We start from the raw sequence: 21,679 nt of genomic DNA on the forward strand, positions 1-21,679 counted from the left end.
ACACTTCTAAACTTGACATTTGAAAGTCCATTTTAATGAAATAAAATCTTATTTGACAAAAACTCATGGCCTTTCGAAACATCATTCATGTATGTTTACAGGCATTGTATCAAAATGTTAATAATGGTATTATATTTTTACACAAATATATAAAAGAGAAAACTTGTAGTAAATAATTTTTTACAAAGGGTTATACAGAGTACTGTGTTTCCATATGGCATTTTCATGCATACTTGTTAGAAGTGATCATCCACACTTCTCTGGATTCCCATGCTTCCTGCATATGTCTACCTTCATTAGTTGCCTTAAATGTCATAAATGTTTTAATACTCCCATACTTTCCTTTTTTAGAACATCAGTGAGAGGAGAGGTCCTTGGTCCTGGGAAGACTTGAAGGCCTGGTGTAGGCAAATGCAAGTGTAGGGAGGCAGGAATGGGTGGGCAGGTTGGTTAGCACCTTCATAGATGCATGGGAAGGGAGAATAGGATAGAGACTCTCTGGAGAGGAAACCAATAAAAGGGATAGCATTTGAAATGTGAATAAATAAAATATCTAATATAAATATATTTCCCTCTTTTGTTTTTTATCTAGTTTCAATAGTTATATTCAAACTTCCATACAACTACAAATATATAAAATATGGAAACTAGGATTTGCATACAATAGGGAAAGTGTTGAATTGTCTTGGTAAGCTTAAGTTTCCCCACATAATATAATATTTTCTAGCTTTTTCATTTTCCTTAAAATTCCATAGTCTCATTTTTAATCCTTTTATTGGCAGGTAAATATTGAGCCTGATTCCATTCCTTTCATATTGTGAATATAGAATCAATGAGGATGATGATGAGGAGGATGAATATGATGAAAATAATAGCATCCAAAGCCCATTAAAGGAAATAATTTCCTTCTGGTCAAGAGAATAACATCTCTGACCTAAGTAGAAATCTAACATTATAGTTAGGCATTACAATTAGTTGACTATAGAATACCCTAGGAAGGCAGTCTTGACTTAATCCACACTAAAATCGTGAGAGGAATAGTTAATTATTATTGAGGTAATGTACATGTCATTTTCAGAATCCCAGCTTTTTAGTTCTGTCTCTATAAGCTACCATGTGTTTGATCTTAAAATCTTTTATTACTGAGATAAAGGCACCCAAGAGGGGACTCTGATTTCCTCAGTGATATGTGTGACCCTGATGGACTCCCAACATCTTTTGGTAACACATGAATGCAAGTATCTATGTATCAAGATATAGATTCTCTTTCACATGTATGTAAGAGTAGAAGAGCTCACTTATATTGTAGTTCTAGTTTTGTGAATTGTTTTTAGAAGATTTCATCCTTAACTCCACAGTACCTTTATCAGATTATGTTCCCACTAGTAGTTTATAAAGATTCATCCTGCCCCTCATCCTCTCCACTATTTGTAGTAATGAGGTAAAATTAGAAAGAAAAAAAGAGAGAAAAAAGAGAGAGAGAAAGAGAGAGAGAGAGAGAGAGAGAGAGAGAGAGAGAGAGAGAGAGCAGTAAACACACAAATAGACTGCTGAATTCTCCACAAAATAACCCAGGGATAGTGGGAGATCATCCATCTGTGATTTAGGTCATGTTGGAAAAAAATCAATTTCAGTAACAAAGAACAAACAACCAGAAGAAACTTCCAAACAGATTCTAGAAAATTTTCCAAGGGACTCAGTTTCAATGAAGTGTTATCACTGTCCAGTTGAGTGCTACTGCCAGGAGTTGGAACCACAGCTCAAAACTAAGAGAAACCCTAAGAATCTTAGTACTGTGCTTTTAATAGCAGTATACTTTAAAGAGGGTTATATAGAACAGAGAGAGTAGGGGGGAAGGAAGAGAAAGATGGAGAGAGAGGCACACAGACAGACAAAAAGAGAGACAGAAGGCACAGAGACAAACACAGAGAGACAGACACTTAGAGACAGACAGACAGACAGACAGACAGACAGACAGAGATAGACAGAGATGCATACAGAGTTAGCAAGGGGTATGTGCTGGTTATGACATATGATAGGGCAATGCAAGGAAATGCTAACAAAGGACTGAGAAAAGTTATTTTAGGAAGAATCTTGTTGAGTTGGTGCTTAGACAACTCTAGAGGCAAAAATCTCTTTCCGTGTGGTTTATCCTGGGAGTCAGGGAAAGGGGCTTGGGACTGTATGCTGTCATTTGGTCTACAGAATAGTTATATGTAGAGGGTCAAAATTTGAATCATAATGTAGCAATTTTCTTGGATATCTGCTCTGAGACAAAGCATGTGGTGTACTACGGAGAACCAAATCAGGAAGTCGTGCCCATGCAAGAGACCAGTTGGGAAGTGAGGACTGTAGCAGCGAGTTTATGTTTAGCAGACATAACATAGATATGAGTACACCATGGGCCAAGATATATGGTGCTGGATATCCATGAGTCAATGAGTGAGCACAAACTCCAGGAATCTTTAAACAGTGATAGAAGTTGTTATACAATGATTACTTCCAAAAATGACACATTTGTGTGATTCTGTATAAATATGTTCTTAAGAGGCTTGAGCTTACATTTTTTCTCCTTTCCTGATGACAGTCTACCTGTATGTGTATACCTCCAAAGGCTTGAGTTCCAGTGAATCAGTATTTGTGGTTTGTCCATGGATACTTACATTTTACTTCACCTCTTGACCTCCCATGATTGCTTTACTATCCTGGCATGGATATTAGACCTTTCAGGACCATGTGCACACCACATCCAGAAATACACATTTTTAATATATAGTATATCAGCTTTGCTCTGTCTTGTTCTCTTTCTTTCTTTATTGGTGGTTTGGTTTTGTATTGATAGGCTTTCTTAAACTATAGAGTTTGCCAAGTGCATGGAAGTATGCTTTAGCATACTGACTATCACATCATATTAAGCATGCTATTATATCATCTGGGACTCAAATGACTCCAAAAGCTTTATCAGAGAACAATTTCCACTGATAATAAACTTCAGCAAAGTTGCACTATAAAAATTAAGTATAAAAATTATTTCTCCTTCATAAAAATTATAAACGAGCTGAGAAAGAAATCAGGAAAACTTCACACCTCACAATAGCCTCCAATAATATAAAATATTTAGATTGATATCTAGAATCTATGAATAACTAATAAAAACTGCACAAATTATAAAAGCACTCTGCTTTTCTCTTCCAGTATTTTACACATGCACACATACACACACACACACACATGCACATACATGCACTCATACACACATACACATGTAGTTGTGTATATTAGAAAAATCTAGTATCCATAAATACAAAAGAGGATGAATACATTATAGTTTCATGTCACTAGTCTATTTCTAAATTTCATGAAGATGAACATGTTCAGTGTGTATGATATATTAATGCTTGAGTGATATTGTCTTTAGGAAACCTGGCGTGATGAAATATGCCAAATAACACAAAATGGCCTAACTAACAGCAGGTAAAAGGACAATTAAAATTAATAGCCAGTTTTTATGTACTAATATTCTATTTATGTGAAGTATGTATCATCATAAAACATATTAATTGGTGTAGGACTGTAAGAAATAGCAAAAAATATAACAATCTATCTGATAATATGTGATATAATAGAATAAAATAGATAAGAGTTATCTAATAATAATGATTTATAAAATTTCAATTAACAATCTTAGAAAAAAAACATTTAGATATTAGTTAGACTTTTGTCCTAATTATTAGCTTTTAGTTGAAATCAACTTAAAGAAGAAATAAAATAAACTATTCAGTAAATTTAATTTCATTCAGAATCAGAGAGGAAGATGAGAGAGAGAGAGAGAGAAGAGTTTACATCTTTTTGGAAAGACAGATTACATGTTTTCAAAATTTAGTCCAGACCAGTGTGTGTAGGACCTGCCAGTGAAATCTCTACTAATGTTTAAATAGGTAAGAGTGTGCCAGTAGGTACAATATAATTTTAATACATATTTTAGTTCATTATTCCAAAGGAATATCTATGTACATTAAGAAATTTAGTGTGTCAACAACTAAAAAAAAATCTAGTTCTGTTCATGTTACATGACATCCAACAACATTTCATTCTATTTGAAACATTTAAGATACTTGATCAATACAAGTCAGAGCTTAGATGCCTGAAAAGAAGCAACAGTAAATAATTTACCTAATAGTTACCTGTGTGAAATGTTTTGGGGTTGATAGTTAATTAAAACTGAAAGATATAGCTTGGGTCTTAAGTCTTTAAGTTATTACCTTTCTGGCTTGCTGAAGTCCAGGCAGTCAGACTAGGGACTAATAGAAACAGAATACTATTCAAACAGAATTCTATTCAAAAATATTGGTTATAAGATGGTAGATGGAATGACATTTTAACATTGACACCATACATTTTCCAAAAATTTACCTACATATTCCCATAATGAGCCTTGAGATTACCAAGAAATCTGGTTGCCGAACAAAACAAACTCGAAAATAATCACCATTATTTGATATGTCTAATGAGTGGTCACTCAAGTGTCTGTCTTTCACTATAAGCTGTGTCTCTCAGAAGGGAGAAAGGTAGGTGAGAGAGATTCATACATAATTTTTGAGTTTGGTATTGTAAGGTGGTCTATAGTTTCTTATTACAATTCAAGTGTAAAGAAAGGAGAAAGGCAGAAAATACAAGAGAAATGAATAGGTAAGTCATGGAGAGAAAAAAACTGAGGCTTAAAAGATGCTAAATATTCACCATTTGACTACTCACGGTTGCAGAATACTTGTGGAAACAGAATAAGTCTGCTACAGTGTTAAGAATGACAGGTATTAAAGAATTTCTGAGGTACAAATAGTCCTTACAGAGTTTGGTTTGTTTAATGAGTAGTGTACTAGGTAAGACATTAGAAGTTAAGCCTAGGTAAGTTGGGTAAATTGGCTTTTGTAAAAACCTATCATATAGGAACTTCAGAGGAGACTTATTTATGGAAGAAATACAAAGAGCTGCAGAAAAACAAGATACCTATTTACTCAGTCACAAAAATTAAGCAAACGGTTGAGATATATTTGAAATTGACAGCTACAATGAGGACTGATAATTTCCTTCGATAAAACATCATCCTTTTCAAACCTGTCTGGGAGTGGGTTGGTGGCTGAATTTCTCAAGATTTTATTTTCACCATCCCCTGTCCAGTTTTGATGCTCATCTAGCCTGTTTCTTCCATGACAAAACCATCCTGTAGAAGTTAAGTTAGTTGTGGCTTTATTACCTACCAGAGTAAATGAATTCATTTTCTAATGTTCAAAGTATCTTTTCTGAGCAACGCTCTCCCAAATCTTATTTGTATTCATATTGGTAGAGATTAGGTGCCTTTTCTTTCCTACAATAACAGGGCTTTTTTAAAGTTCTACCAACTTTTCTCATTTCTTAGTCCATTCTTCACTTGTTGGTTACTCACATGAACTGCTCTTAGGTAATGATTGATGTCAGGTTCCCACAAAAACAGAATCCATCTCCAAGAGATATTCTTAACCCATTCCATGTACAAAAGTTTCCTGGTAAGGGAAGAGGGCAGTCTGAGAATAATGAAAACTTCTAAACATCAATGCTTTTTCACTGTGTCCAATGTTGTAAACTAAAGTAATATTTGCCAAATAATTGATTTCATGAGGAAAGCATAGTGAAGAATTTTTAAATCAGTGCAGTAGACTACTTACTCATGGAACAGCCTAAATAAGCATTTCTGACTATGTAAAGCATATTGCCACTGACTTGAACGTTTTCAGGGTCCCATGAGATCTGTCTATGTATCTATGTATCATCTATGTATCTATGTATCTATGTATCTATGTATCTATGTATCTGCGTGTGTGTGTGTGTGTATCTGTCTATCTATCTGTCTTTCTATCTATCTATCTATCTATCTATCTATCTATCTATCTATCTAAGTGGTGGGCTGTGAGAGGCTGCTGGGCACCTAGTCGTTCACAGGTCTCGAATTGGAACCTAATGGAATGGTAGGTGTTTGGCTTTGCTCCTGGGCCCCTGGTTCCTTTCACTTAGCTTCAGCACTCCATAGCCCCTCCTACAGAGATGTCTATGGCCTTCAGTCATGTAGGGACAGTGCTGCAGGCTCTCCCACATGTAGATGAGATATCTCCAAGTTCTCAGACAATAGGGTTAGATAACCAATAGGGTTATCTGCTTCCAGACCCTAACCCACCCCAAAACTAAAATTGTGTAAGAGTCATCCAAGAGTTTGTCCGAGAGTTTCTGTTGCAAAAGCTGTAACACTTGTGAAGAGATTTGCTCTCCTGAAGCGCCTTCAGAATCATCCTCCTCTCTTTGCTAGTAATCCAGTTTCTCACCAGCCCAGCCTGGACCAGCTCAACACATGCACCTGGGAGTAACTGGGTAGCGACAGTAGAGACTCAGGCAGAGGCAGCAGAGGAGGCAGCAGAGGCAGTGGAGGCAGCTGAGGCAGTGGAGGCGATCCCCCCTCCCTGCTCACACACTATTCCCTTGGTGCGGATCCCTGCACCTGGCCAGGCCAGAGATCTTCATGGGATACCCTCCTGAACAGGGACCCACACCTATCTATCTATCTATCTATCTATCTATCTATCTATCATCTATCTATTATCTATCTATCTATGGAAGGAAACAGTAAAACTACACATATACATAAGTGTTAAAGGAGGACAATTAGAATGAAATACAAATGATTGTTAATATAACACTTGTAAAATTATGAAAAGAATACTTTTTCACTCAAATGATATTCATTGAAGTGTGGATGTAAGCAAAGATAAGAAAGTTTAGCCTTCCAAGTGTGATGATGTGTGACTGTAATGCCAACACTTAAGTGGCAGTGGCAGATGGATCCTTAAGCATTCCCAGCCAACTAAGGGTAGAGAGACTATATTTAAAGAAAAAGAAACAAAAAAAATAGGTTTTATCCAATATAATCAAAGTGTAACTGTCAATGATTCTGATTCATTGTATACGGTTTCTTTAAATTAGTAAAGCAAATCAAAACCAAACAATAGACCAAATGGCTAAAACCATAACAAATAAAATTAAATAAGAAACAATGCAAAAGAAATCTAAATAGCATATTAAGATATACACATCCAGCTGGTGAGACAGCTCAGTGGTTAAGAGCACAGACTGCTCTTCCTAGCGGTCCTGAGTTCAGCAAAAACATGGTGGTTTACAACCATCTACAATGCAATTGATGACCTCTTCTTGTGGGTCTGAAGACAGATAGAGTGTACTTAGATGCAAAAAAAATGAATGAATTTTAAAAAGTTGTACACTAAACTAATTTAGCTGTAGTTATGTAAATATAATTTAAAATATTTCACAGAAATCAAATCATCATGTAAATGTGTTAATCTGTGTTACCTAATTTGATTATCTTGCTTAGACAAGAATTAAGGATGAATTAAAGATGAATTAAGGATGAATTCCTGCTCTCTGTTTGAGAAGAGCAAAGACAGCTTGCTAACTGAATTACACACAACACCTTTGTCCTTAAGCAGTAGCAGAAAATTTTGCCTCTCCTTTGATTCTTCAGATGTTAGCTTGATTATATAATCAAGTTGCAAGATAAATCTCCAATCATGTATGTAATAATAAGTCATGAGAACATTGTAGCCACTAAGATATATTGGCTATGTATAGATGAAGTTCTAGATGGATATACACATGCATGAATCAGTCAATTTTAGCGGTGTTTTAATAGATGGTTTTGCATTATACAAGTTCATTTGGTCCTTTTGATTTCTTTCAAGAAAGATGTACAATACCATTCTAACCATTGAACATATAACTAGTTTGACTTTGATAATTAAAAACAATCATCATCATCATCATCATCATTTATTGAGATAGGTTTTCCAGTGCAGCCTGGGCTATCTTGGATTTGTTCTGTTGATTAGTCAGGCTGTGAACTCATTAGGAACTTTTCTGTTTCTCTCTTTGACTCTCAAGTATTGAGATCAAAGGCATGAATTTATTTATTTAGTTTCCATGTTCCTTTGAAAACAATTATATCAATTCTTATTTCTTTCTCCCTTCTTTGGAAAGTGTTGTCTATCTGGATAAATATGACTATGTGTAGCTTCCTGCAGCCACGAGTCAACTGGGTTCACCTGAAAGGGGGCTGGGAACGAAAGGCGGATAGAGGGGGAAAAGAGATGAAGCCAAGACAAAGTTCTCTGATCAAGACTCAATGATTTAACGTTCAGCTTCTCAATTTAAAGGGAATAACCCTGCTCGAACCCTTCCTAGTTTCAGCCAGAGAAATGGGTGGGATAATCCATTCTTGGTCATGTCATGGCTGGAGATGTCTCAAGGCAAGCCCAGGGGCAGTTCTTCTTTCTAGTTCCCTGCAGCCAGGGTTGGTAACTCCACCTAGATCCTTATCACTTGGTCTCTTGTGGTAAACAAGGTCTCTCAGGCCTGCTCAAGGCCAGGGGAAGGGCACAACTAAGTTCTTCTTTCTCTTATACATCTTAATTTAATATTCTTTTCTATATTTAACTTTATTTAATTCACCCCTATTTCCTATACAAGCATAATTTCAAGCAACATTTTATCTGGTCCAGTGTTTTGGCTGGGTATGTCCATGCACTAGGGTGATTTGTAATTAGTTCTCCTGTGGGAGCCGATGTTTAAAGAGATTGGCTATTTAAAGTAGCCTGTCTTCATGTACACAACAGGGAATTTTAACAGCTGAGTATCTAGCCTGACATCAATCCCTAACATCCAGAACTGCCCTTCAAGAAGTAGCACTAAGTAGTTCCATGGAAGATCGCAGGCTGATGAGCATTTAAACCTACTATTGTAACTCATGGTCTCTCCTGCTTGTTGTGCAGTCAGTTCTGGGAGGAGGGGTACATCTGTGTCTAATCTAACACTACAAACCCAAGGAATCATGCATGCCAAACTAGTATACATTCTAGCCATTGTCCTGAACCAGCTACTGCTTGGGGATAAAACCAACAGTAGCTAAGGTACCATATTTCTCTGCCTCTCTAGTATTAAAGTAACAGTATTGTGTTATATCCAAGAATTTGAAATCAATTGTGTTAAATCTTATTTCTGTAAGTGCTTGACACTCATTGGTTAGCCAGTATGTTGTAGTAAATACTTAATATCACTGGAGGGTTTACACCCATCTTTGATCATTTAGTTTTCAGATAGAAGAAAGAAAATAATAGAATTAGTTCTGGGCAGGTATCAAACCTATAAGCTATTTGGTCTATTCCTCTATTAATAACCCTGAAATATGACATGCCATGATCTGCCTGGGCCACTTCTATTTTCACTGGCCAGATCTCCTGGCCAGTTCTCACAATTCCTTAGCCCATGACATCTTTCTCTATACCCACCTACTTTCTCTCTTCTCACAGTCTCTGCCTCAGTGCCCACACAAAAAAATCAAAGATCCTCTTAACTCTCTTCTGCCCAAATATAGGATGAAGGCATCTTTATTGAACCAATAGTTTTAAACTAAGGGAAAGGATTACATGAGTATCTTCTTATCTCTAGGGGCAACAAGAAATTGAGAACCAGTATTTAGCATTACAATGTATAGCAAAAGAAAAAACCTCAACAGATATGACAACCTAGGAAAAGAAAGATCTGTTCCACTTGAACAACCATCCAGCCATAAGCCATCAACTGCGGAGAGCCTGGCAGCAGCCACAGTAGGACAAGCCCAGCTTAGCATGGCCCATGAACAACAACATGGCTTTAGCCAACTCAGACAAGGGACATCCCCATGGACTTGAATGATATCACAGGTCTTAAACACTAACACGGACACTGGTTGTAGCAGTACCATGGAACAAGACATTACTCCTTGTTGCAGCATGGTCCATGATGTCAACACACCTCATGTGGCAGCAGAAGTCACTCAGGTCATTATTAGGGTATCTGCCCTTGTCTTCCTAAAGCCTCTGAATTGGATGATGTAGAAAAATACATTCCAGTATTTGAAGTTCCTGACTTTGAGTTAGGGTCAGAGAGATTGCCAATGCCTTGTGAGCTCTCTGCTATATTGCCAGAGTCTGTGTGTTTCTCTATTTTATAGCAATACCTAAACAGATTCTTCAACAGAGAAACACTGAAAAACAAAACCAGCTACCAAATGGCAATCACACCAAGTAGTTCAAAATAATATCATTGCTCAAAAGAGTCCAAAGGCAAACAGAAAAGTACTGGCTGATGTGCTCTGGCCAGAAAGAGACTGCACAAAGGTCAGATCCAAAACAAAGTTCAAATTTGTTTTTCTGCTTCACCAAATGAGAAGCAAAAATGATCTACTGTTGCTTAAGAACAGAGGTTTTGTGCATAATTTTAAATTCCTGCTTGCACTGGCTAGGCTCTGCAGTCAACAGATTCCTCCAGCCATCTCCTCAGCTTCCTGCCAGGTGTCTACTCACGCTCCTCAGATAGCTAATGCTTTTCTCATAAACAATGGGAGCAGTGATGGGTCTATACTTGGCCATGGCTGGCTGTGCAGACCTGGTACCTTTGCCAGGTGCCATAGTCCATCAAGACTTAGCTCTGAGATCATGCTGCTAGTAACTCCACTTCTATCTCTCCCATGCCTCCAGCTCGCTCTGGTAAGCTGCCCAGAAACAGTCTCTCTGGAGCTTCTACTCATTCCACTTACAGGCTGCCATGGTGCCCTGCTTTCACCTGCCTACCTATCACCAGTGGTAAAAAACACCAGACAATCTTAATATTTTAAAATCAGCCAGGTGACACAACCTCTTATCTTATCAGCTATTCTATATTAGATTTCTCCTGGTGGTGGATTCCACCAGCAGTTCTAATACCTCCTAGGCCTACATGGTGTCCATCCTTTTCTGTCACAAGCATGGACAAAAAAGCCCCTTTCTCCATCTCTTCTCCTCCTCTTCCTGTTAGAACCCAGGAATCCCAACTCTGAATCTTAGCCCAGTAATATTCTTGAGCCATCTTTACTGAACCAATAAAGAAATAATTAATGAACGTCTCCTATACAACGACTCTAATAGGTGCTACTCATTTTCATCTTTCTTCTCCATCTGTTGTCAGCTCACTGTGAGGGATACACATCCCCAAAATATGTCTTTTTCGCCTTTGTGGTCATCATTTTATTATTGGGCTAGCTGGTTCCAACCTATTCTCCCAGTCAGATCTTACTACTAATCCTTGATAGAGTAAACTAAAAGAACAAAATTGATAACAGAAAGCAGAAAAGGAGAGTTTTCAATGTGGATACATTGGGAAAAATAATAAAGAGATACAGAGAACCTCTCAAGCCCTCAAGGTTATTGTTCTCATCTGCATTCTTGATCATATCCATTTGACTGTCATGAGATGGAGTTTCAAGGTACTTTTAATTTGACTGTTTTGAAATTGTTGAATATTTTTCTAATATTTCTTGGATATCTTGAGAATTGTCTATTCATTTCACTAGCACATTTGTTCATTAGACAATGTAGACTTTGAGTATTTAGAGTTTACAATGCTCTTGACATTCTTGAAATTAACTCTCATACTTATATATGGTTAGCAATGATGTTTCCAACTCTGAGTGATGTTTCTTTACTCTGTAAATTCTTTCCTTTCCTGTAAGGAGATTTGAATTTCATACAATTAAATTGACAACATTTGCCATAGTTTTCTGTACCATTGGAGTCCTTTCAGGAAACCATTAACCGTATCCACATTTCCATTTGGGATCTTGATTGTGCTCATTTATTTCTGTCTATTATAGAATTATCAGATGAGAACTCAAATGGAGATGTTAAATATGAATACATGCCTCATTTTAATTATATAGCAGCTTTTAGTTTGGCTTAAAGACAATTAGATCAGATAAATGAAGTATGCATGTGTTCAATCATTAACTGTGGGGAAGAGTAATAATTGTGTATGCAATATATTACTGATAAACCCATGCTACAAATATTTTTCAAATGTCATAAGGGTATTTGATCACAAGGTGAACCTAGGGATTGTGTTGTTTACTGGAAAAACCAATTTCTAGTTGTGGTAAGGATCACCCTTAGCACATAACTTTTATCCAAGATATTTCTGTTAATCATAAGCAGGATGAATTATTCAACTATAGGTTAAGAGGCACAGTAAACATCCAGTTGGCGTGGAAAGAACATATAATAAAGCCACAAAGAATAAGTGGAAATCAGCAGGATGAATAGACAAACAGGTAGTATAAGGGAGGGACATTCAGTTTGAGATATCTATGAGATTGCATGGAGAATAACTTCCTTTTGATACATTGGTTATGGAGGAAAGTCAGCTATACTTTTCGTCTACCTCAATGAACTGGTGAGCTTTTACTCCAGCATCTGGCTCCATGTTATTTATTGAAAAAAAGCAAAAGATTAAGATTTTGTTAAAAACAACATTTGGTATTCCAATGCCTGGGATGACCAGAGAAATCATGCCAGCTGTAAGTAAACTAAGAAGTCATTAGATTTGGTATCTCACTGGGAATTTCTCAAGTAGAGGGTTAAATATGAGAAATACTCTAAGACAAAGCACTAGGACCCTGTATAGTGATAGTTTAGATGGCTTGAAAATAGAAGTAGAAAGTTAAAAAGCTAAAAGACTTAACTGAAATTCATTCAATAGCATCATTACTATTATAATTTTGTTGTTGTCGTTTTGTATTTCATATTTTGTCCTTAATATCCATTTAGCTTTCTGTATTCTCTAAAAGAAAAGAAAAACCTTTAGAGATACAGGAAAAGGAAAACTGAACAATCGACTGATAAGGCATAAGCCTTCAAAGATTTTTAAATAAAAAGTAAGAGAAATATTTAGGTATGAATTTAGAAAAGCCTTGAAAAGCCATATATTTCTTAGAAATGAAAATAAGAAAATATGCAACAGAGACAGGGAAATAGATACAAACCAACTTTACCAATGTTTGATGAAACTGAAAAAGAAATGGTCCAAGGTTTTTACAGTTATTAACCCTAGTTTCTGCAGCTACTGTTCAAGACCTACAAGCAGATAATAGACACCACCAAATTGATTTACAAAATTAAATGGAATCTTACAGACATATTAGGTTTGAAGAAATTTAAGTATGTAAGTGTTTTATAATGTTTGCATTGACACTGTTGGGGTGCAGGCATTGCCTCACAAAACACACAAACACTTACTGAAGGTATAGTATATTAAGCATGTGCTCCAGGGCTGATTGACCAGGGTCAAGGTCAAGGTTTGAAACATGAACTATGAAATTGACTTAAGACCCTATGAAGTTTTAAAGTCTAAAATCCGCAAACATCTGTGTTAAGATATCCCACCATGATATAAGGATAGAGAATTTCCGTAGGATCAAACCTTTAAGATTTATTCTGTTCCCTTTGGCTGGGATATTCAACTGCTTTAGGGTATTTTCTTTGTTGAATGTTCATATTTTAACTCATCTACCAGAATGGAACTTGTCTTGTCTAACATTCATGTCTTAAGTGGACAACTAGGTTGTCACTTTCTTTCAAGTAGGATGTCAGGTACCAGGGACACTCAACCAGTACTGAAAATGAAAATCTTATCCTAAATAGTTTCTTACACTGCTGTAGGTTTCTCTCTTATGTTAGGGTCTATCCAAGGAGCAACTTATATCACAAAAGCTTTTGAAAAGGTATAGGAAATCCAGCTGTCTGGTTTATTTGAGTCAAAATTTATTTTTGGTAATTATACAAAGTATTTCTACTGACTCCTACCTTGTATGGGATCTAAGGGCACAAAGTGTATAATTAACCTGTGCATGAGAAATTTCCTATGAACAGCAGAAACTTATGAGTAAGTTTCCTTTTAATGGAAATCTAGCCAGATAACAGTTCCCTAGGTCTTAATGTCCCTATGTGAAGAAGATAATATATTTATGAAGAACTAAAAAGAGTATTATCTCTCAAGACTGGAAATGTTTTACAACAGCAATATTATAAGGTAGTTCTCAGTTACAATTGGCAAACATGATGGAAAGAGAAAGCTAAGCCCAGAGAACAATGAATAAGATTAAGGCATTGGTATTTCCCAGGATCAGTTCCCAGGTGAAGGTCAATATGATGAGTTAAAAAGATATTTTGAATTTGATAATCACATATTGGAGCTATGTTTTTTAGCAGATGTCAATAGGTGAGAAAAATCTGGTAGAATGTTTGATGATAAAAGAATTTTGCCTTGATGAAAATCACAAATTGCTTCAGAAAAATTACAAAGATGAGATTCAAACAATTATCTAGGTACAAGATAGGTTTACAGGAAATCCCAATGCACAAATCAGGAAAGAAAAATTATAAACTCTTAATCATTTTGAAATATTGCAGGGACATATTACCTGGCTTGGTTTATAACTGATTTAACTACTCATATACCATGGATATGTATTTGAGATTTCAATGAGCAACTGCTTAAAGTTCTGAAAAGATTAATTCTGTATCTACACATTTATTAGAAGTTATGGGTATTATGGGACACCTGTACAAGTTAATACTGACAATGCTCTATCATGAGTCTCTAGTAAATTGAAAATTTGTTGGTTTTTTTAATGTATTGCAACACTTAACTAATGAATAGTTTACTGATCATTCATCACCTTCTGGTAGAAGCTAATAGAAAGAAGCAGCCTTTAGAATAGAGGATGAAATGGCCATTACTGAGGAAGGACTCACAAAATCAGTGCTACACTATTGGGTATTATACAAACACCTAGGAAAGCTAAAGGAACTATCTGCTTTAATTCATACTGTATTGTATATTGTATGGATATATCATTATCAAAATGGAAGGCCACTAGCTGTCAGTTAAATGGCAAAGATATATGGGCATGGGAGGCAAGAATAGAAATGGAAAACCCTTGCAAAAGTTAGCAAAGACATCAAATTTCATTTTACTTATTCAAGCAAGTCAGAAGAAATATCTGAAAATAATGCAAAAGTGGGCAAGTTGGTATCATGTTTAACTTAGTTAAACTTGAATATTAAAATCTGTCATGAAACAATTTCAGCACAGATAAGAAAGAATGATAGATTACAGAAAGAACTTAAAAGTTTACCCTAACCATTAAAATTAGGGGGAAATGTAGAATGAATTAGACTAGGATAGCTCTTTAAGAATAACTATTTTAAGGACTCCATAGCCAGGTGGAGGTTTGTGCACTCCACCCAGCCTTTAGCAGGCCAGAAAGACCTTACTTACCACAATAGAACTAATAATAGGAACTAGGTGAGCTTACCCACCTTGGCTCTATATACAACCTGCTTTAGGAACTTATAAAAATAGATTGCCCACTGAGCTTGCCTTGAGACATTTCTAGCTGTCACAAAGTATGTGTTCTCCCTCCCATCTCCAGGTGTAACAAACAATGGGTTCTCCCATTCATCACTAGCTGAAACAAGAATGGGTTTGGTGGAGCTTTCCCTTTATATTGAAGAGCTGAATATTAAACTGTGAGCCTTTATAAGAAAACTTTGTCTTGTCTTCATGTTTCTCTCACCTCTCTGTCACCTTTTTAAAAAAATTTTCAGCTCCCGTTTCAGGTGAACCCAGTTTGTCTGTGGTCACAGGCAGATACAGGTGATGCCCCACCTGGGTCCTGAAAATGGAGGACCAGCTGAGAAATGTTGTCTTAGGTGGAGCTCCGCAAAAAAAAAAAAAAAAAAAAAAAAAGAGAAGAATATTCCACACTTGGTAAGCAATAAACAGCAATGAACTAGTTATTTTTTTGGAGTCTATGTTTGCAGGAAGTGTGTTTAAGGGGATATGGTCTATGCTGAATAAGTATTGACCCTACGCCAACTTTTCCTAGGGGGTGACAGAGAAATATGGGACAGGAAAATTCTAAACAGGAATTCGTCCACAACCTAGAGCAGACTCAGGTGAAAGGAGCATGGTTAGAAGGAATTGGGAAATTAAGACAGCAGGGCACTGAGTAGTAACTGTCAATAGCTGCTGCTATACCACCAAAAGAAAGAGATGAAGAGGTACACCTTGAATATGAGAGAGAGAGAAAGGGTTTCAGAAAAGCAGTTGCCATGGCCGCTAACATTGGGGAGCCTTCCTTTATGACAATATTACACCCCAAACTGACAAATGGTTGGTAACTTGAACATTTACAAGGGACTAGGATGGCTGTGAGTTAGCCCAATGATGGGATTATTGTAGGTCCACTTCCCAGGGGCCCACCCAATGCAGCCGAAAAGGAGTGCATGGTGCTGGGAGTGGGTGCAGCCTACATGGCCTAAGACAGGGCTCTCACCCTCCTTTCACCCACCTCGGGGTCCCTTGACGTTGCCCATCGTTGACAGCCTAAAGCCTTCGACCATCGATGTGACTCGTCTCACATTAATGTTTTGGGGTTGTGAACTTGTCTAAGACCCCCCATAATTAGACATCCAAATTCAAAGGTCACATAGTTGGGATTGTTCATAAGATGCCTTCTCTAACTAACCAGAGAAGGGGGAGATGCCAGAAGCCGGGACCCTCGCCCTTACCCTCACTCCCTACCTTTCCCCACCTGCACAATGTCCCCTGAAGCTTGGCAACTGCAAGATCCTGCTTGGCAACTGCAGATAGACTCAAAGCAGTGTACCATATCTTCTGAAGAATAGCAGGGAGACCATAACTCAAGCAGTGTACCATATCTTCTGAAGAATAGCAGGTAGATCATAATTCAAGGCAGTGTACCGTATAGACCATGACATGTTTCAAGGCAGAGGCCAAGAAGGTTCTGTACTTTTCCACCACCTGGCCCCTCTTACCCCCTCCCTTTGTAAAACATGCTATAAGAAAGCATTTCATGTTCAAAAAAAATTTAAATTAGAATCCAAGAGTTTTATCATACATTCCTTAAGTGATGGCTAGGCTGAGTAGTTTTCTAAAAAATAATTTCTCAAGAACCAATATATTTGTTGTGATTTAAATTCACAATTATTTACAAAAACATAAGTGATTAAGACTGCACATTATATTAAGTTTATGTTTATCTCATATGTGTATACGGTATGTACATGAAAGACCTACAACCATTCTTGATTTTCACAATTTACAGACATTCAAATTTCTCCTTCATTTGCATATACATAGCTTCATTTTTTATTGGATCTTTTATTAATTTACTATACAGATACTATCCCCCTTTTTCATGTTCTCTCCCTAGAACCCTATTCAATCTCCCTTCTCCTTTATGCTTCTTTTTTATTCAATATTTTATATATTTACATTTCAGATGTTATCCCCTTTGCCCATTCCTGCTCCCCCTGTTAATCCCATATCCCATCCTTCCTCCTCCATTTTTGCCTTTATACTCTTTAAACAACATGCAAGTAGTACGGTCAGTTCTAGGTTGAGGAACTAGCAATACAGTAGATGCAAATAGTCAAGGAAAAAGCAAGACAATGAACCTTGATAGTCAAAGAACATGAATGACAATAAACAGAGTCCTATGGAAAAAAAAAAAGAAAAAAAGAAAAGCAGTTGCCCACTTTCCAGGCTGTGTCACCAAAATAAAAGGAAAGGGCTATTTCAGAACTCTCTTAGGAACAGGAGAAAATCGGGAGATGTCCTGCTTTCTCTCTGGTTCCTACTGGAGAAATTCTTAGTTCTGCTTTCTCTACTGTAAGTCCTTTGCTCACCAATCTGTCCACATGTGTCAATTGTCTGTTTTTTTATTGTTTGAATGATTGGTGTTCTATGTTTCATGTACAAAAGAAAAAATGGTTAAATCCACCCCTTGATATAGTTTTAGTTTGTTTTAAAGGCAGTCTTAATGTCCACAACAGAAGCTGATAAGTTACCCTGCACTGTAACTAGGGGTCAACCTCTGCTGGAGAAGCCTTAAGAGGTACTGACAGTTTGCATAAGCTGCTCTTAAAGAGACCAAACCTTTTTGGTTTCTATGATAAGGAAGCTGGGAGTTTTTCATAGAAAAAAATCTGTGTGACAGTGTATATTGGGTTCAACAAGTGACAAGGTGCTTTTCTCTTGAAATTACAGGTACAAAAACCAAGAAAATTTTGTTTAGTCTAAATATATAAGATGTGTAGCCACTTCATTTTTGTTTCTGACTAATATATATATATATATATAGTGTGTGTGTGTGTGTGTGTGTGTGTGTGTGCATGTTCTGCATGTCTTGGTTATAGATTATTGGCCTGTAAGTTATTGGGTAAGATTCAAAATTTGCAACTTTGGTAACAGAAAGTTGGCTTAAAACTGATAACTCGGGTTGGTAGTTTTTCAGAAAACAGATGTATAAAGATAGGATTACAATGATGTCTCTTTAATGAGATATTAAAACCTGCACTATCATGTATTCATATGTAAGAACTGGCAGCCAGACTTTGTAACATAAAATAATGCACTTGGTGTTGATTTTAGGGAAAATGGTTTGTTTACATTGTTAAAAATTGGTTTTGTTTCCCAAAATTACAGTTATACTCTAATATTGCAAAAGAAACTTTAAAATATAGTTAAACTGCCACTATTCCATTGGCTGCAGTTGGCAGTTCAATTGTGAGCTTGGGGATTTTTGATTTACTCATGTTTATAGAGAAGAGGTTAGAGCAGGTAGAGTTCAAAAAGTGTTAAAAACAGCTGTGGCACGGTACATACAGGCCTGCAGGAAGGATAATCTGTGGGCCAGGCCTCAGTAAATAGGCCCAGATTAAGAATATTTACATTTGAATTAAGACAATGCACAGAGTGGGCTCAGCAGAAGCTTGTGTAACATTGCTTTTGATATCCTGACCAGCCCCTAGAAAGGTGTTTTCTGGAATTTGTTTATGGCCTTCCTTATTCCTTATGGGGGAGGGGTCAGTCTCAGACCCAAAGACATTCACAACAGACAGTTTATGGGCCAGTAGTTATTGAAAATGATTATGCATTAGAAATTAAAATTATGCCTGCTTCTCACCATGGACAGTAGAGCTGTACCTGCTAACAAAAGAATTGCTTTAAGAGTAAGAGATGACAAGATTGGCTTTCAACTTGGCCTTTATCTGATACTCTCACACAGCTGCAGGGATTGGCTATACTATTAATTGAAAATAAATTTCAAACTTAAGATTTATGAAACTTGTGGGAAATTATAACCTGACTTGCCTACTCCAGCTGCCATTCCTGTAATCACATATATAATTATTATAGATTTAGAAGATTGTTTTTATATCATTCCTTTACATCCTGGTTAAAGTAGAAGATTTGTGTTCAGTGAGTTTGGTTGTAATTTTGGAGAGCCCATGAAGGGATATCATTAGAAAGTTTTGCCTCAAGGAATGGCTAATAGACTTACAGTATATAAAAAATTGTTGCTGCCCTAATATAAGAAGTTAAGAGTTTGAATATTTCAGTATATATTATTCATTGTATGATATTTTATAAGCTGATCCCTCTGAAGGAGTTTTTCTGCAAGCCTTTATGCTCATAGAACAAGCTTTAAAATTTTGGGATGTGCTTGGTGCTCCTGAAAAGATTCAAAGGCAATATCTTTTGAATATTTGGACCTCAGTTATATCCTAAGGAGATTGTGGCACAGAAAATTCCAATAAAAAAAGATAGTTAGGGCTGGAGAGATGGCTCAGCCATTAAAGGGTAGGCTCACAGCCAAATATTTATGAGTTCAGTTCCCATCAACCACATGATGGATCATAACCATTTATAATGGGGATCTAGTGCCCTCTTCTGGCCTGCAAGTGTACATGCAAAATAATGGTTTACTTTAATAATTTTCAAAAGTTGTTAGGAGATATTATATTATATGTATACACATATTACTGGGATTCCTTATAATCCTCAAGGACAAGATATTGTAGAATTTTAAAATAATATCTTCATAACTTTCCGAGTGAGGGAGGAGGAGCTACTTACAATTTTGCCCTGGTTTTGCAAAAAACTGTAAAAAAAATTGGCTTTTAAAAACTAAAGAGGGGGATTATACCCTCCAAGGTCACCAAAAGTACATCTTACTTTTGTCTTATTTGTTTTAAAATTTTTGCAAAATGATACTAAAGGTCACTCTGCAGCAGATCGCCATTGGAATCCATTCACTTCCAGTTGATTTTCCAGGGTCAAATGGAGAGCCCCCTAACTAATTCATGGAATGGTTCCAACCCTGTTTTTAGGGTCCATGGTTGAGTCTGTGTTTTTTCACAAAAAAATGGAGCACAATGGCTGCCTGAAAGATTCGTCCATCACATAGACACAGATCCTGAACATAATGATCAAGATATTAATGATGAAGATGGCTCAAAATCCCTATCAGCCTGCTGAGTTAACCTGACATATATTCTCTACTCTTACTAAGTTGTGGTTTTTATCATTACTTAAAGCCACCCACGATATACCTGGTAGCCAGACCTTGTGTCTGATCTTTGCCAATTAGCAGCTGGATTAGATACCTGGGACATTCCTACTTACAACTTTATTTTCTACTGTGCTTGATAACCTTGTTGCTTTTAACCTTTGAACCTTGTATCTCTAACAAATTGGTTGTCTTCACACAGGATCACTCTCAACAAGCTCAGCTATTCATCATGGCAGTTATCCATCAATATGAAGAAATGCATTGAGTGCATGCTCTCAAATCCTTTGGTTTGAACGTGACTTTGGTCTGTTTGGAAAAGAGTGTGGTATAGTTGGCCAGTATCAGGACAGGTAAGAGTATTCTTGAGGTTCTATAAGCCTAAGACAGAGGCATACATCAATAATGCTATGCATGTTCTCCATAACAGGTAATAAGGAGCAATATAGACAGCAACCTAAGGCAGATATGGTCACCCGACCTCGCTTTACCCTAGATAGGATGATGGAAAACAAGTAAATCTTGTGCCCCTTCTAGCTGCTGTTACTGCTCATCTTTAAAAAACTAATAAGGGGGAGTTGTGCCCTCCATCGAGCCTTGAGCATGCCAGAAAGTTCTTGCTTACCAGAATATAAATAATAATAGGACGTAGGTGAAGTTACCCACCTTGGCTGCACAAGTATCTGCTACAGAAACTTAGAAGAACAGAATATTAGCTGAGCTTGCCTTGAGACATTTCTAGTTATAACAAAGGGTGGGTTCCCACTCCCGTCTCTGGATGTAACAAAGGATGAGTTCCCTCACACTTCTCTGGCTGAAACAAGAATAGGTTTGGTGGGGCTTTCCCTTTAAATTGAAGAGCTGAATATTAAACTTTGAGCCTTGTTCAGAAAATTTTGAAAAAAAAATTGAAAGTTTTCAAGTTTTCAAATTGAAAGGGGAAATGAATCACATCAAATCAGGATAATCCTGTGAGAATAAATATTATAAGGAATCCATAGCCAGGTGGAAGTTCACACCTTTAATCTCAGCACTTGGTAGGCCAAAGCAGACACATAAGAATTACAGTGATTTAAATTTAAAAGCTACTTGCAATAGGCCAGCTGAAATTTAAAGTGAATTTCTTTTGTGATCTAAAAATACACTCAAACCTTGAATTTAAATACAAAGCGAAAGAAGAATGTAGGTATATTTATCCACACTTACAAAGTATATTTAGTTTCAAAATTTGAAAAGTATTTTTTTTAATTTTTCAATTGAAAGATAATACTTTTACCCAAGAGAAGATATAACCTATGAAAAAGACACACACACACACACACACACACACACAAACCCTTAATTTGGAGTTAA

Source organism: Grammomys surdaster, unplaced genomic scaffold (assembly GCF_004785775.1).
Source record: "Grammomys surdaster isolate TR1022 unplaced genomic scaffold, NIH_TR_1.0 126001, whole genome shotgun sequence".
Classification (NCBI taxonomy): domain Eukaryota; kingdom Metazoa; phylum Chordata; class Mammalia; order Rodentia; family Muridae; genus Grammomys; species Grammomys surdaster.